The sequence below is a fragment of the Xyrauchen texanus genome, chromosome 4 (assembly GCF_025860055.1).
Source record: "Xyrauchen texanus isolate HMW12.3.18 chromosome 4, RBS_HiC_50CHRs, whole genome shotgun sequence".
In the NCBI taxonomy this organism is placed as follows: domain Eukaryota; kingdom Metazoa; phylum Chordata; class Actinopteri; order Cypriniformes; family Catostomidae; genus Xyrauchen; species Xyrauchen texanus.
The window spans coordinates 9042353-9057880 of NC_068279.1; the positions used below are offsets into that span (position 1 = coordinate 9042353).

Genomic DNA, 15528 nt, shown 5'->3' on the forward strand with positions numbered 1-15528 from the left:
ATTCCTGCTTCATGTTGGACTCCACTGCTACATGTTGCAGAATGATGATGACTAAATGCAACCGGTGCCAGCCAAACATCACTTCAGTCTATTATGATGGACTTCAGAGGATGAAATGATGCCAACTCCAACCTGCATCACCTCGGTCTATTTATGGACTACGATCTTAAAATGAAATGCTTAGACTATTGCCAACAAAAGCCTTCATCAGCCAATTAACAAGGACAATTTCATCTATGTGAACTTCTGCAATTAATCTAGATGGACTTCAAAGACTTTGGTCATTAATCTTACAGTTCAAACACAATCGATGTTTAATCACTGACCCTTAACACTTAGTTTAATAATTTTAAACCATGATTTGACCTATACATAATTAATATTTACATTACATTCAAAATGTTAGCCAGAGGGGAACTGACCGCCACAGTGAGTCTGGTTTCTCCCAAGGTTATTTTTCTCCATTAATCAACATCTTATGGTGTTTTGTGTTCCTTGCCATAGTCGCCTACAGCTTGCTCACTGGGGTTATTAATACAATTATCATTTAATTATTTTTAAACACTATTAAAAATCATATTTTATCTAAATTACACAATGATGATTAATCAACTTTATAGACATTACAGTTTTATCGTCTGTTAATGCTGATATTCTGTAAAGCTGCTTTGAAACGATGTGTGTTGTGAAAGGCGCTATACAAATAAAATTGACTTGAATTGACTTATTTATCCTCCTGCTTTGTAATAGCTTTATCAAAGGGCAAAATCTTTGCAATTCTACCATCCATCGATTAAAATTAGTTACTGGTTGTTTTCATTGGATGATGCAATCTCGTGCTTTTTCTACAAGGATGCAATTGCTGATAGATCTTGGGTGATTAAAATATGTGTGTGTGATTTTCTACACATTCAGGAAGTGAAACCATAGCAACAGCATGATGTGGCTTAATCGGTGGGTTGCTCACTATCTATCAGTTAATGCTCAACAGCAAAACAGCATGCTGCCTTAACCAATTTTAAGGACATTCAGTCAAAGCCATAATTGTTTCTTCATCATTTCTTTTGAAACAAAGAATGTAATGGATCCACTGTATCTCAAAACATACCTGATGTTTTAATTACAAACCTCTTGGTTACAGGAAAAAAGATTATATCTAAGGTTTATGGTGTAGATCGCCTTTCAGCACCCATATAGGCCAGCTATCAACATTAGTTTACATGTCAGGGATTATGTAAACGTGGTTCTCAAACAGGGGGTAGGGGCCCACAAAGGGGCCTCAGCAAACTTCCATGGGGGGCTCAATATGACTTAAAATTATATTAAAACTTATAACTTTCTATTATCTAAAAAGATAAAAATAAACAAATGAAAAATACTGACAAAAATGTACAACGGACAATTGTTTTATTTTACAAATCCTTTCAACAACTGTTTTTACTGAAGAACATACAGTTCTAAATGCCTAGTTTCTGTTAATAAAGTTTGAAAACAAGTAGCTTTGTCAACATTAAATTGCATCATTAATGAATTTGCTTAATAAAATAACTAGAGCCGGGACTTTAACGCGTTAATTAAGATTAATTAATTACAGACTTTAACGCGTTCATTAAGATTAATTAATTACACAAAAAATAACACGTTAAACATTTTTTACGCATTTTAATCACACTTATATTTGCACCGCGGAACGTTTCTCACTGGATGAGTTTCGGCGGACCGATTATACTGGAGCACCAGCTAGCGTTCATGACTTCAGACAACAACAAACCACAGTGAACATGAACGAAGAAGCTGACGAGACCGCTTTGGTTGGCCCCGTGGAGGGCCGTATCAAGACAGTGTGGTGCCCCTGGGCACTATACCTCAAAAGGCCCCCCCCCAATCAGACAAGACATAATCAAGGTGATTTCTCAAATGTAATTTCCTAACTTGTCCAACTACATACATGTAGGCATATGAGCAGTGAGCACTATATTCAAATGTCTCAATTTATTAATACTACCATTAAAACACATTTGATTTTTAATCAATGTAGAATGTGTAACTTAAAAATAAACAGATTTGTGTGTGTGTGTGTGTTTTGTTGAGTGACAGTTGTAGGTTACAGTTTGACAAGAGTTTAGAGTGTGACAAAAGCACTTTGTTGTGTTTTATTGCGAGCGTACACGAATATAAGTAAACACTTTGCAGTTTGAATGATGTCCTGTATGAACAAAATGACGGAGTATGTTTTTATGTTTGATCGCGCCCACGGCTTTCTCTCGCTCACGTCACACACACACACACACACACACACAGTTCGATCGCGACCACGGCTCTCTCTCTCGCTCTCTCTCTCCACTGATCTATATAATGACATTCTATAATAGATCAGTGTCTCTCTCACACACACACACACAGTTCGATCGCGCGCGCGCGCGCGCACACACACACACTCACTCCAGCATTGCAATCTTGATCAGACTGTTCATTATGCGAAATAGAGCGATATGTATCGCTATTTAGTTTTATTTATTTTTATACTGTGTATTCTCCGTGTAAATTCGTGCACCGAGACGTGACGCCCGTACTGTTTCGGTTCAATACGAATAACTTACATGTACCGTCCCACCCCTAATATTTACCTTCATTAATGTCCTCTTCCTCACCCGAGTCTTCCTCGCTCCTGTCTCCCCCAAGGACAAGGAGAATATCCTCATTCGCCTGGCGGTCATCGCCGACGCCCTGACTAACATTAGCAGCTGCTGCATCTCCCCCGCTAGCAGAGCCAGTGGTGTCAGACTTAGCGCTGCTGGTGTCTGCAATTCCAGTGTTCTCCCAAAAAACTAGCGATCTAACAAAAAAATTGTCGATCCCTGGAACATTTTTTATTGTAGCTAAACGTCTAGCGTCCTTCTCTTTCTTTAATCTTCTTTTTGCGAAACCACTCAATTGCCGTCTGTCCATTTTGGATTTTGATTCATTTTCTGTAGCCGTTAAAAAAATGACACATTTGCACGTACTTGTTGTGGACCAATTCAACTCTGACAGATTGGGGAGGGGGGGAGTGATAGTGGTCATGTAATCTTCATTTATTTATAATTTATTATTATTATTATTATTATTATTATTATTAAATTAGTGTTCATAAACAAGTTATGTATGGTCTTTCAAGAATTTCAAGTTAATAATATAACAATTTACGAAAAATATTTTTAAAGCTTGTGTCATGTGGTGCCCCCCTAGTGGTTGTGAATGGTTGGTGCCCCTGGGCACTGGCCCAAGTGCCCTTATGGATAATCCAGCTCTGGCCCCGTGGATGGGAAATTTTGTTATAAAAAACGAACGGATGGAAGCATGGTTGTGTGCAAGCTATGCAACAAGGAATTCGCATATCACCTCAACGCATTTTCATCAGGATATTGGAAGAATAGGGACTGAGGTCAATCACTGGCACTTGTTTTTATTTTATTTTAAATGGTACACTTTATGTTGAACTATGTATTATGTTTTTGGTGCAATTGGCACTTTATGTTGAACTCTTTATTGTTTTGGCCAAGGTTATTGAGAGTTGGACTTAGTCTGTTATGGCCTCTGAAGCAACAGAGAGATGTTTTCTAATAGTCAGGGTTTCCACTGAATGTACTTGAAAGTATTGTGTTTTACTTAAAAAAACATAGTTTACAGAAGGTCTACCTACATATAGGCTACCTGAATTTCTGAAATGTACTATATTTCTAAATATGCTATTGTTACACTTAATGGCAAAAATTGCACTGGTCTGCTGGACTTGGTTGAACAAAAATAAACAATATTTTGTTGCTTAAGCTTATGTATTCAGTCATTATTCAATGGTATACTAAAAATCCATGTGAAAAAAAATTACTTCTCACTGTTCTCATTTCAAATATTTATGCAATTAAAATGTGATTAATTAATTACAAAGCCTCTAATTAATTAGATTAATTTTTTTAATCGAGTCCCGGCCCTAAAAATAACATTTAAAAAAAAGTTCAAGTTCAGCATTCAAAGCTGCCAGGCTATATGTTGAGCAATGTCCTTTAGTCATGACTATATTTGGCCTTATTGCTAACTGTTTTTTTTTTTTTTTACAAAGAATAATTCTTAATGGTTTCTTGTACAATTTCAAGTGAGTGTGTCACACCGTGGAATAGGATGGATTTTAAAGGGTAACTAAACCCTAAACCAACTTTTTTTAGTTAATGATCTGTAAGCATGGGGCTTTATTAGTACTGGTCATTGATTCAAGTAATTGTTTTGACATTTGTGTATAAAGTGTTTTAATTCTACAATATATGGTGTAAAAACGTCTGAGTGCTGCCCTCTTCAGGTTGAACGGTGGCTACTGCAGTTGAATTTTCCTATTGGCTGTTGCGGTACTTCGTGACGTAAGCGGTGACAGCTGACGTAAGCAGGTTCCAGCTCACCACGCCAGATTCATGTACATGTCGTCTTGCGACCGTGTGAGGAATAATAATAACATAGAGTCTGACAGCAGCTGTCAATTAATCCGTTACTACGAGTCTCAGGTTAGCATGTTGTTTCCGAGAGTTCTAGTACCATAGGATCAGCCACTTTATGCACTGACAAGCACCATCTCCCATCAGACATTTTTGTATCAGCTTGAGCTGTTTACCTTCCCTTGTAGTGCAGCCAAAGTTTGTTACATCAGCATTGAGGGATACCCGGGTTCAAATACAGCAAACCAGGAAGTAATTGAGTTTGCATAATCAGTGATGAGCCCAATTCGGAGGTTGCATTTTTCCCTAGAACATTACATTGTTAGGTTTAGGTATAGAGTTTGGGTTGGGGGTACAGTTTATAAAATATATATTCCTCTTCACTGTATTACAGCCTGTACAGATGAAAACAACTTGGTTTACAACTCACTTTTGGTGGCTCTCTGTGGACATTTCATGTGGAAAATGGAGCTCACACGTGCCTAGACGCTCAACAACACTTCCTGCTTTGGCCACTGGGGGGCATTGTTTAAAATTTCAGTTTGCACAAACCGATTTAAGCTAAAGAAAAGTCTACCATGGTTTCTGATTTCACTGTGAAATCAGTCTGGAACAAATACTTGCAGTGATATAATACAATAATATGCTTTTTAGCAAACACATCAATCATAAGAAAATAAACAGAGGACAGAAATATTGTTTTTCCATTTAATGGTAAGAAAGGGAAAAAAATTCAGAGCTGCTTCCTGTTTTGGTCATCTTCTTGGTCCTGCATATATGGCCAGAATTGACACCCACCCCCTTTACTCACATTTACTCATATAATTTTACACCAGGACTGTTTTAAGACTGCTGCTTGTGAGCTTTGAAGAGGTCGTCGGCAGTGGTAGGTTTGGACAGTGTTTTTAGGGAGGCAATCATCTGAATTGTAGGAGAGAAATTTGTCCTGTTTGCCACAAATAGTGGTAGGGGCCTCCAAAATAAAATATCATGACCACACAGATATTAAACTAGAAGCCTGAAGTGCATAATTTATACTTAAACAGTGTAAATTGCATATAGGACTAGACTAAAGCTAAAACTCTAAATGTGTCCATGATTCCTTTCAGGATAAGAAGAAATAACTTCATTCAAGAATAGAGAAAAAGGTGTTTTGTTTAATGTCATTCCATCATTGTGTTCTTGTATTTCTAGTCTTGGTGACACACGCTGAGTCAGCTTGAAACCAGGTGCTGCTCACACACCAGTACAGGAAAGACTGGTGGTTATTTTCTACTTTCTTGTTTCAGTTGGCATTAATTGATGCGTTGTGTGATTTGATGGTTGTTCTGAAGTAACATTTGTTTTTGATTTTCTAATACTGCCTTTTACCCAGAAAAAAGACAATCAAACACTACAGTTGTATTATAACATTATAGTAGTAAACAAATATAAAGCCTGAGAAAATGTATATATCAAGCCCATGCTTGTACTGCCATTGGTCAATACATACTTGTGTTGAATGGAGAAGCTTATTCTGATGTTCATATTGTCGTTTCAGTCTCAAGAGAGAACCACAAAAACACTCAAAAAGAACTTAATCCTTGAAAAAGCCTTTGCCCAATTTGACCTTCAGCATCACATGTTTGTTCTCATCCGTTTGTGATCCGAGAAACTATTTGGCTGCAAAGCTCTTCCACAGATGACTTTGATCTGTAATATGTCTCTGCAGGGATTCTCCCTCTGATCTGGCTTGAAATAGTCTATCCATATTGGTATTTTTGTGCTGAGGCCATTTGTGTTGATGTCAGACAAAAAGAAAGTTGTCTGAATTAGTATTACAATAAAGCACAAGTTCAATAACAACTTGACAGTGTTCGAGTCTGTTGCTTCAACATATTCCAATGTCACATCATTGTATATTACAAACTGGGTTTTATATAGCTAAGAAAGACTGAGGATTTGAACCAGGTATAAAACTTAAAGAGATTGCTGTAAAGAGGTAGAATTTATTTTTCAAAATAATCCCACAGGAAATCTGCAAGTTAGTTCAAAAATGTTTTCAACCCAAATTCAGACCCGGTATGCCGAATTCCATGGCGAATGTTCATGGCCTGAAAATCACAGTCCATCTCAGTACTTTTAGGCTACGTTCTCACAGTCAGTGTTTGGGATTGACACCCATATTTACTAACAGATGTCTTGAAATGTTCAGTTCATAAAACATGCACGCATGTAGCAGTTTGAATGCAGTCTGTATGAACGATCATTCAAAGTCACAAACCGTAGTTTAACTGCTGTAACCATAGTGACAGTGACTAAAAGATGGAGACGTCCATAACACCGCTATGTCTTATCACAATAGGGCACAACAGTCTGGTTCTGGAAGTAAAAATCCCATACATTTATCCCATAGACTAATTGATTTTCAACGATAACTTATAAACCTTTAAAAACAGACCATGAGCACCGAGGTTGTTCATCGACGGTATGTCGTACAGTTGAAGCCATCCGTCTGCGTCATCTCAACTTCATCGTTTAAAAATCGTGTTTGATAGCGGAATTCATGGTAAACTACTACATTACCCATGATCCAGCAGAGAAAGATACATCAACCAGAGAACCGTGTCTAACGAAACAGAGCAACTGTGCACTCCCACGACACACTGTTAATGACGTAATCAAGTCGGTCTCTCTTCACCCTTAAACCACTTATATATTTGTACATATTGGGATATTTTGCAATAAGCATAAAATATATTGTTATTATACTTATAATCAATGACCTAAAATCAATAGTTTTATACATTCCCATCGTTTTTTATTAAATTGTATTCAATCATTTGCAATGCTCCATGGGATTGTAGTCCGTGCCCTCATGAAACACGATAAGTATACATCCTTGTACCTATGTCTTTATGTCCGATTTTCAAATACCTTTTTTGCCTCAAAACAAAGTTTGTGATGATGTTGGGATTCACTTCGGAGCTGGTTGGTTTGGTTCATGGCTCCCAACTCTTTTATGAAGGATTTTATTTGTTGTGCGTCTCGCACCCATGAGTTTCTGGTGGAAGATGACGGCTGAATCTGCGGATGACATGTAGCTCATTTCTCCATCTCCATGAGTTAATGAAACCCCATGAGATACGTGTGTACATTCAAAACAGGTTTGACAACCATTTTCTGCTGCTATGTGAATGTGGCCCTAGGGTTAGGTTTAGGGTTTGGGCAGCCTGGTCTCATGGCAACATTTCCCAGAACAAAATTACATGCCTTATTACACATTTGGCAGCAGTTTTCCAGTGAAATTTCGAGCAGGGGGGCGCCAAAAGCAGGTGAAATTGTATCATAAGTAGACAAGGTTTTTAAGGTAAATATTAGATGGAGGTTTTAATGAGTAAAATGTACCTCCCAAACCTAAAACTTTAACCTAAACCTAATCAAAAGTGATCTGAAACAAATAAGAGTAAGACACAAAAATAAACATCCTTACCCTTAACCAACACCTTAACCTAAACAACAGTGTCCAAAAACAAAATGAGAAATGAAAAGCACGTTTTGTGAAGCAACTACATCATCTCGTGTGGCTTTTATGACACACTCATCTTATGTGTTAGCTTGCGTGCTTGACTGGTCTTGAACCATGTACTTCAAAGTCCAAAGTCCTAGACACTGAGATGAGCTACAACACAAGCTAATTACATTGGAATGAGTGTGTAAATGAAGGTAAGTCTGTAATACAAGTGTTAAAATATATTGTTTTTCAAATAATGCGTTATAGTATAAGTGTATACACATAGCAGTGTGTAATAGTGTGAAAAAATATCTGTCGGTTTGCAAAAATTTACTTAGTTGACTTAATTCTATGAGACTAGGTTGGGTTTGGGTTAGGAGAATATTAATGTTATTACTTATTAGTTTAATGCGTATGTTTGCTATTGTATTGTGCAGATGGTACACATGCATACAACTGTAGTTCCAGCTTCTGCCACTGGCATTCATAAAGCATCTGCAGACTGATTTGTTGCAGACAAAACATTTGACCCGTCACAGATTTTCCTAAAAGATCAGTATATTATTTTAAAGTGTGCTGCAAGTGTTTAATTTTTTTTTTAAAGGCATATGAAGCCCAAAGTTAGATTTAATTTGTGGATAGTCCCTGAACCAGAGGGTGGAGCATTTCTGGGTATTTCCCAGTGTCCATCAGCTGCTGGGCTCTTTATAGCTTTGCTGAGACCAGTAAACTGAGAGTTACTGTAGTAGTTTCTCTTAATCATCCACAAGGTGATGATAGCTTCATTTTATGAGCTTAAATAACATTCTAATTTCAGCTTGAGCTTTGCCATTTGGGTTGATCCCCTCTAACAAAAGAATACATATATTGAGAATTAACAATTATGTCATATGCTTACCCAAAGACTAAATCATAGTAAGCGTAGTCAGTACCAATATTGCATTCTGTTCGTTTACAGATTACTTTAAACAGAACATAAGAAAGCCCTGCCTTCTGTTGCACCGTGCTATCATGAAAGTTAGTTCACAATATCAAACACCATTAAACCTCTCACCTCTGCAAATTTCAGGAACTTCCTCTAATTTGAGTCAAAGTATAAGACAAAATATGCCACAATGTGATATTAAAAATAAACTGAGGTGTTCAAAAAAAGGTCTGTCGAAATGTCCTGTTGACACATTCAGTGTTTGGATACAGCAGTTGTACATTTTAGTCTTGTAGGTGAATCAGGAAGTCAAACCATGCAGTATTACTTTGAAACATTGCCATGGACTAGAAATTAAGGGCCTGGGGTGTTAAAAGTGCTACCATCCTCCCCGGTCTCCACCCTGCATTGAGAAACTGGGTTGATTGAATTTGCCTGGTGTGAAGAAAAAAAAATAAAAATCATCCTGTGGTCACAAACTTGAACATTACACCACAGCGCTTTCGACTGAAACAGGAACTCAGGAAATGTTACAACAGGTCTATTTAAAAACGTTTTGCAAAAATACAGAAATCCTAACAGACTAACTGAAATGCCTCACTGTGTGATCAGATAAGAGATGTTTTGACATGATTCATATAGTATAATCATTTACTTTCCAAACCTACCTTATCTCCTCATATTTTAGAAAAGTACAGAAAGCAGAGGGCAAAGTCCCATGGGCAACATGACATGGTCAGGAATACTAGATTGTGATTCTGGGTCCCACAATTATCTTGTAGTAGTACTTCTGAATATTGCACTACTACATGGAAAGCAGATGTCATAACAGATCTAGCACGCATTCAAATTCACTCTGGGAGTCACTGACCAGCAACAAGTTACGCAATGCTGATATTTTTAATGCATTATGATTGAGGAGAGCATTTACAATAACATTTTATACATAAAGCCTTAATACAGATTACAATACAGATGACTCTGGAAAGAGAGAGATACACAAATAAATATTTATACGTTTAAAACAATTAGTGCCCCGCCGTTCTACAAAAATACTGAAGCTTTTTTTTAACTGTACATGAACAGATGCACATTCAAAATCAAAAACGGTTGCTGGACATCGATGGTGCTTGAACCCCACACAAACACACCTGCTGCATTACAACAGAAGCTTTTAAAAGCAGTGCCTTTGGTCTAAACGCAAGATGGGTTATACACTATTGTTTGTACCTCACTATGAAGCACATAGCAATATCACTTACACTGTGACTTACAAATGATACTATATGCAAAATGGCATTTGTTTTCAGACACTAATCAGTTGGGGGAAGAGTTCAGTAGCAAACATATCATCCCAAGAGCCCTCAGAACAGAGGGGGGATGAAATGTTGCTGAAAGGGGATGGAGACCTCTCATATCCAGAGTCACTGTATGCATCTGTCAGACACGTAGCCTTGTCGTAGCTGCTGAAGGAAGAGATGTCAGAGAGAAATTGATCAACGCCAATTGGATCCCGCTCCGCTGCAGGGATGACCACTTCCTCTGGTTCGTCTTTGATGGACACCGTTTGGTCTTCCACCTCGAGTTCTTCACCGGCTTCAGAGAAGGCAACGGAATCATTGATCTCTTCGCTTTTGACTTCAGAAATGCTCTCCTCGCTAACCAAATCGGCAGGTTTGGTGTAAATGTGGTCAAAGTGGATCAGTTCATTAAGGGCTTCCAACTTAACTGATGGGGCCCCCAAAGCTCCAGGTGGGGAGGCAGATACTTGTTCTCCTGCACCCCCAACCAGAATAAGCTCCTGGGGTTCCTGTGCTTCTGGGAGGCCTGACTTGAGGAAGAGCTCTGTGTCAAGGATGTCCAAAATACCAAGCAAGAGATCAGACTGCAGAACAAAAAAATTAATCTGGTTAATTGTTGTTCTTAACGAGTAAACATTTGTGATTTGGTGAATCATTTCAGACCTCCAATATCCACAATGCACCTAGAACTCTACCCAGCCTTCTTTGTGAGGAAGTAATGGAGTTTTGATACCCAATAGCTAATGTTTTGTCTGCTTTGATATTCACCTCAGGGTCTGCAGGGCCAGGGCTGTGAGTATCCATGGTGAAGTCTTCAGATTTGGGGACTGCTGGGCCTGCACCTGCTGCAGAGGCACACGTAGCCTGAGTGCTGCAGACTCAGAAGACCCGGTCACCAAACCAAATTCATCCACTGTGGACTCCAGTACCTGAACCTAAAAGAGACAGAAAAGTGAGGGGGGTAATTAGGTAACAAGCCTTATTTTTCAATAATGTATTTTTCAGTTCTTTAAATGAGAGGTTAAAACAAACTCATGAATGAGACCCTTTATGCTCATAATTACCATGCCCTGGCATTGGATGTTTTTAGTTTAAATGTATTATATGTTGATGAGTATGTAGCTTTCCTCATCCATTTATTCAAGGAATTATACTGATGGTACAACCAAATCCATTTACCTTCTCTTTTGTTTCCAAGGTATCCAATCCCAATCTCTGTCTCAGTTCCTCATTCTCACTCAGAAGATTGCTTGACTTCTCTCGCAACAGCCTGTTCTCAACATGAAGTTTTTGATTCTGTGGGGGAAAGGTCACAATTAGATCTTACTTCTGTTTTGAACACTGCAAAAAGTCAGTCCACAGAACAACTGCTTAATGGATGTTTTTGGCACCATTTGGATTATAGAGACTGTTGTGCAGGAGATCAGCAGTTACAGAAATACTCAAACCAGCCCATCTGACAGCAAAAATCATGCTATGGTCCAAATCACTGATATGACATTTTTCCCCATTCTGATGGTTGATGTGAACATTAACTGAAGCTCCTGACCTGTATCTGCATGATTTTATGCCCTGCTGCCACAGGATTCACTGATTAGTTAAATCGCATGGATGATTATTGGTGCCAGACAGGCTATTTGAGTATTTCTGTAACTGCTGATCTCCTGGGATTTTCAAGCACAACAGTCTAGAATTTATGCTGAATGGTGCTAAAAACATCCAGTGAGTGGCCATTCTGAGCACCGAAAAGCCTTGATGAGAGAGGTCAACAGAGAATGGCCAGACTGGTTTGAACTGACAAAGACTACAGTAACTCAGATAACCCTGTACAACTGTGGTGAGAAGAAAAGCATCTCAGAATGCTTTTCTGTGAAGTGGGTTTTAATGTTGTGGCAGATCGGTGTATACAGATATACAGTTTTGTGCAAGGTGATTTAATGTATCATGCAGAAGTGGTGGGATATGTCAAATAAATATGAATAGTTGAATATGCACATGATTGTATTGCCACAATGGAGAGTATTGGGGCAGTTTTAACTGGTGGTGAATTCACTAAGGTGAATGGCCTGAGGGAAGAAACTGTTCTTTTGCCTGACTGTTCTGGAACTCAGTGCTCTGTAGCCGGCCAGATGGCAACTATTCAAAAAGGTGGTGTGCTGGGTGGGTTAGGTCGGTTAAAGTACCTCGAGCTCCAGGTCCAAGACTTGCTGCTCCAACTCACCCATCTTGGCCTTTTTTCTGTCTCTTGCTGTCTGTGCAGCAACTCTGTTCTTCAGTTTCCTAGAAATAGAAGCACAGTTATTTACAAGCCATTTTAACAAAAATAAATATACAATCAATTTGGGATGAGATCTAAAATTGTAAAAAAAAAAAAACACAAAAAATGATCTACTCCCTGCCTGCCTTCAGTCTAGTTTAAGCTGTTTTTTAATTTCATGTATATATTTTTTCTAATGACGTAATTAGTATTTAAATGAAATAATTACATCATTATACAATATTAACCTTCCAGTTTTTACAGCGTTGAGATAACTGCGCATGTGCAGTCGCGCCCCTATCCCTGCCACGCAAGCGGTTGTGAAATGTTGATTCAGAGGGGGAAGGACTGACGGGAAAAAAACACCCGGATCTTGGCTGAATTTCAAGTTTTTGAAAGAAGGCTCAATCCGGTTCATTTATAACCTCTGCTTTTGCTGACGTATTAGATATATTCAATGTGATATACGTTAAACCAAGTATTAAACACCATGACGAAATATTTAGCTCAAACTGGTTTATCAGAGACTGATTGGATTAAATGGCTAATGAAATTAAATACCCAGATAGACTCACCTTCGAAGTGATTTTTCCTCTGGGCTCAGATGTGTCAGTCTCTGCCTTTTTCGCTGTGGTGGTCCGGTCATGTTGGAGTCGGAGTCTGAAGAGGGCTCCTGGTTCTGCAGTATGACAGATATTGACCGGTTGTATCCGCCCTGTGTCGCGCCGGTCGACGCACTCGGTTTCCCCGATATCAGGAGGATTTTTTGGGCACCTTTGTCGCCTGCTGTAATTACAACCATGTTGTATAACTTTTGTGTTTTTTAGGGGTGGGGAAACGTCCGTTAAATCGTTTTAATTCCCCGCAATGCTTTCCTCTTTCAATCGCTGAAAATTGAAGGAGAGGAAACGCTTGTGTCCTTTTTCTACTGTCGTGGTGCGCCGCGATTGGCTGTCTGGCTCCGTGACGTAAATTTCCGACAGCACTGACACCGTGGTTCTTGATGCGCTTTAAATTCCCCCGTTCCTGTTTGTGTTGTGAGATCACGAAAGGCGCCAAAGGGCAGAAAATTACTCGTATGCACACGAGAGCAAAACAAACTGAATTCGAATGCCTCTGCAACTACAACAGCATGTCAATACTGATCACATCATTGTCACTGAGCATGTTTAATCCACTCAATTCATTGGAAAATTACAACAAATGACCAGAGACCCTTAAACCAAATGTCCATGCTGTTCTAAAAAGTGTTTAGTCCATTTCCCTGATTTAATTTTCAAGAAGGGGAATCCAGCAATACGTTTTTCTGGAATTTTATAAACCAATAAATTTGGCACCCAAGGAAAAAAATAAAAATGCAAACTTTAATATAAGCAAATACAAATATAAGAAATGTTCTACATTGCTTTGCCATTTTTATTATTTCATCAGCCAATGTGAATGTCACTGGTAAATAACTATTACAGGGGATTGCATCAGAAAATACACTTCTCAACATTTATTAGAAAACAGGATCAAGTGGTCAAAATTACATTCAGCTTTGTTTCAAATGATCCCTGCCATTCTGAAGTAGGAGACATTACCTGCTATTGTAAAAGGCTCATTAGCAAACATTTATGCAACTTGAGTGTAGCCAGCCAATAAAGATGTAGGTCTACAGTCAAAAGAGCAGCTGAACAAAGGAGAAACTTCTGATACTTTCATGTCCTAAAAAATGCTTCTGAGAATGAGTGTAGGCAAAATGGGTTCCCCAGTTTAGATAGCAGACATTTGCATGAAGCTATGTTTGGAAAACACTTTTACATGAAATCTGCATGTCATTATGTTTGAACTGAAGCAATATGCTTTGCCTCATAAAAAAGAGAAAAGAACAATGTTTACTATCATTATTTTTAATAATGGGAACCTTTGTAGTAAAGATTTAAAAAATGTAATTATTTAGAATTATCAACCAGAAATATCAAGCTTCAATTTTTTGTTACGTTATAGCCTTTTTTTAACGCCATCCATCCATTAGTCTATATTAAAGAGATATAAAAAAGTGTCATCTATGTAACGTTTTTGTGTTACAAAGATAACTTAATTAATTTCTCAAATAAAAGGGAATGGCCTGGACATTGCATGATCTAGATGTGGTCTTGTGCATGTGCTATTGCCATGTGCATCTTGCAACAGTGCAGGAATTGTGTATTATAGGTGTAGCCCGTTGAATGTGAAGTCTGTCACCTCAACTTCTCTGGAGGTCTGTGTGGAAACCAAACAGTGGCTGTTTACTTCGCACACTTCGAGCCGTTCAATCAACATTGTAAATCTTAGATGTTGAGTACTCTGTATAGCACCAGTGTTCTCATTTTAATAAACATTTTTGATGCTTTGTATAAAACCAATTGAAAGTTTAAAAACGTAATTTTTTTCTTTTTAAATTTGATGGTATAGTGGTAAAATATGCCAGCCTTGTTGCTTCCTTGAACACAATATTGTTTCTATTCTGTTGTTTTGTTGTAATGTAACATGTTAAAAAAAGACTTTTTCTGGTTTAATACAAGATAAGCTCAATGTACAGCATTTGTGGCATAATGTTGACTACCACAAAAATGTATTTCTACTCATCCCTCCTTTTCTTTAAAAAAGCTAAAATCGAGGTTACATTGTTTATGTCTTGTGGCTATACTTTTGGAAAAAAATTAGCCCCAATCATTCATTGTAAGTGCCTCACTATAGATTTTTGCTTTATTTATTTATTATAATTTTTTTTTTAAGAAAAGGAGGAGCAAGTCAAAATTAATTTTTGTGGTAATCAATATTATGCCACAATATACCTAACTTAAGAATATACCTTTAACAGTTAAATTGAATGAAACCAAGGGGGCCTGGGTAGCTCAGTGTGTATTGACACTGACCACCACCCCTGGAGTCGTGAGTTCAAATCCAGGGTGTGCTGAGTGACAGGCAGGTCTCCTAAGCAACCAAATTGGCCTGGTGGCTAGGGAGGGTAGAGTCACATGGGGTAAACTCCTCATGGTAACTATTAGTGGTTCTCGCTCTCAATGGGGGTAAGTTGTGCGTGGATCAAGGCGAATAACATGATC

General features: G+C 38.2%; 1 pseudogene; it reads right to left on the reverse strand.

Moving 5' to 3' along the window:
* Positions 1–9747: 9747 nt before the first annotated feature.
* On the reverse strand, positions 9748–13384 carry LOC127643280 (uncharacterized; annotated as a pseudogene).
* Positions 13385–15528: the final 2144 nt, after the last annotated feature.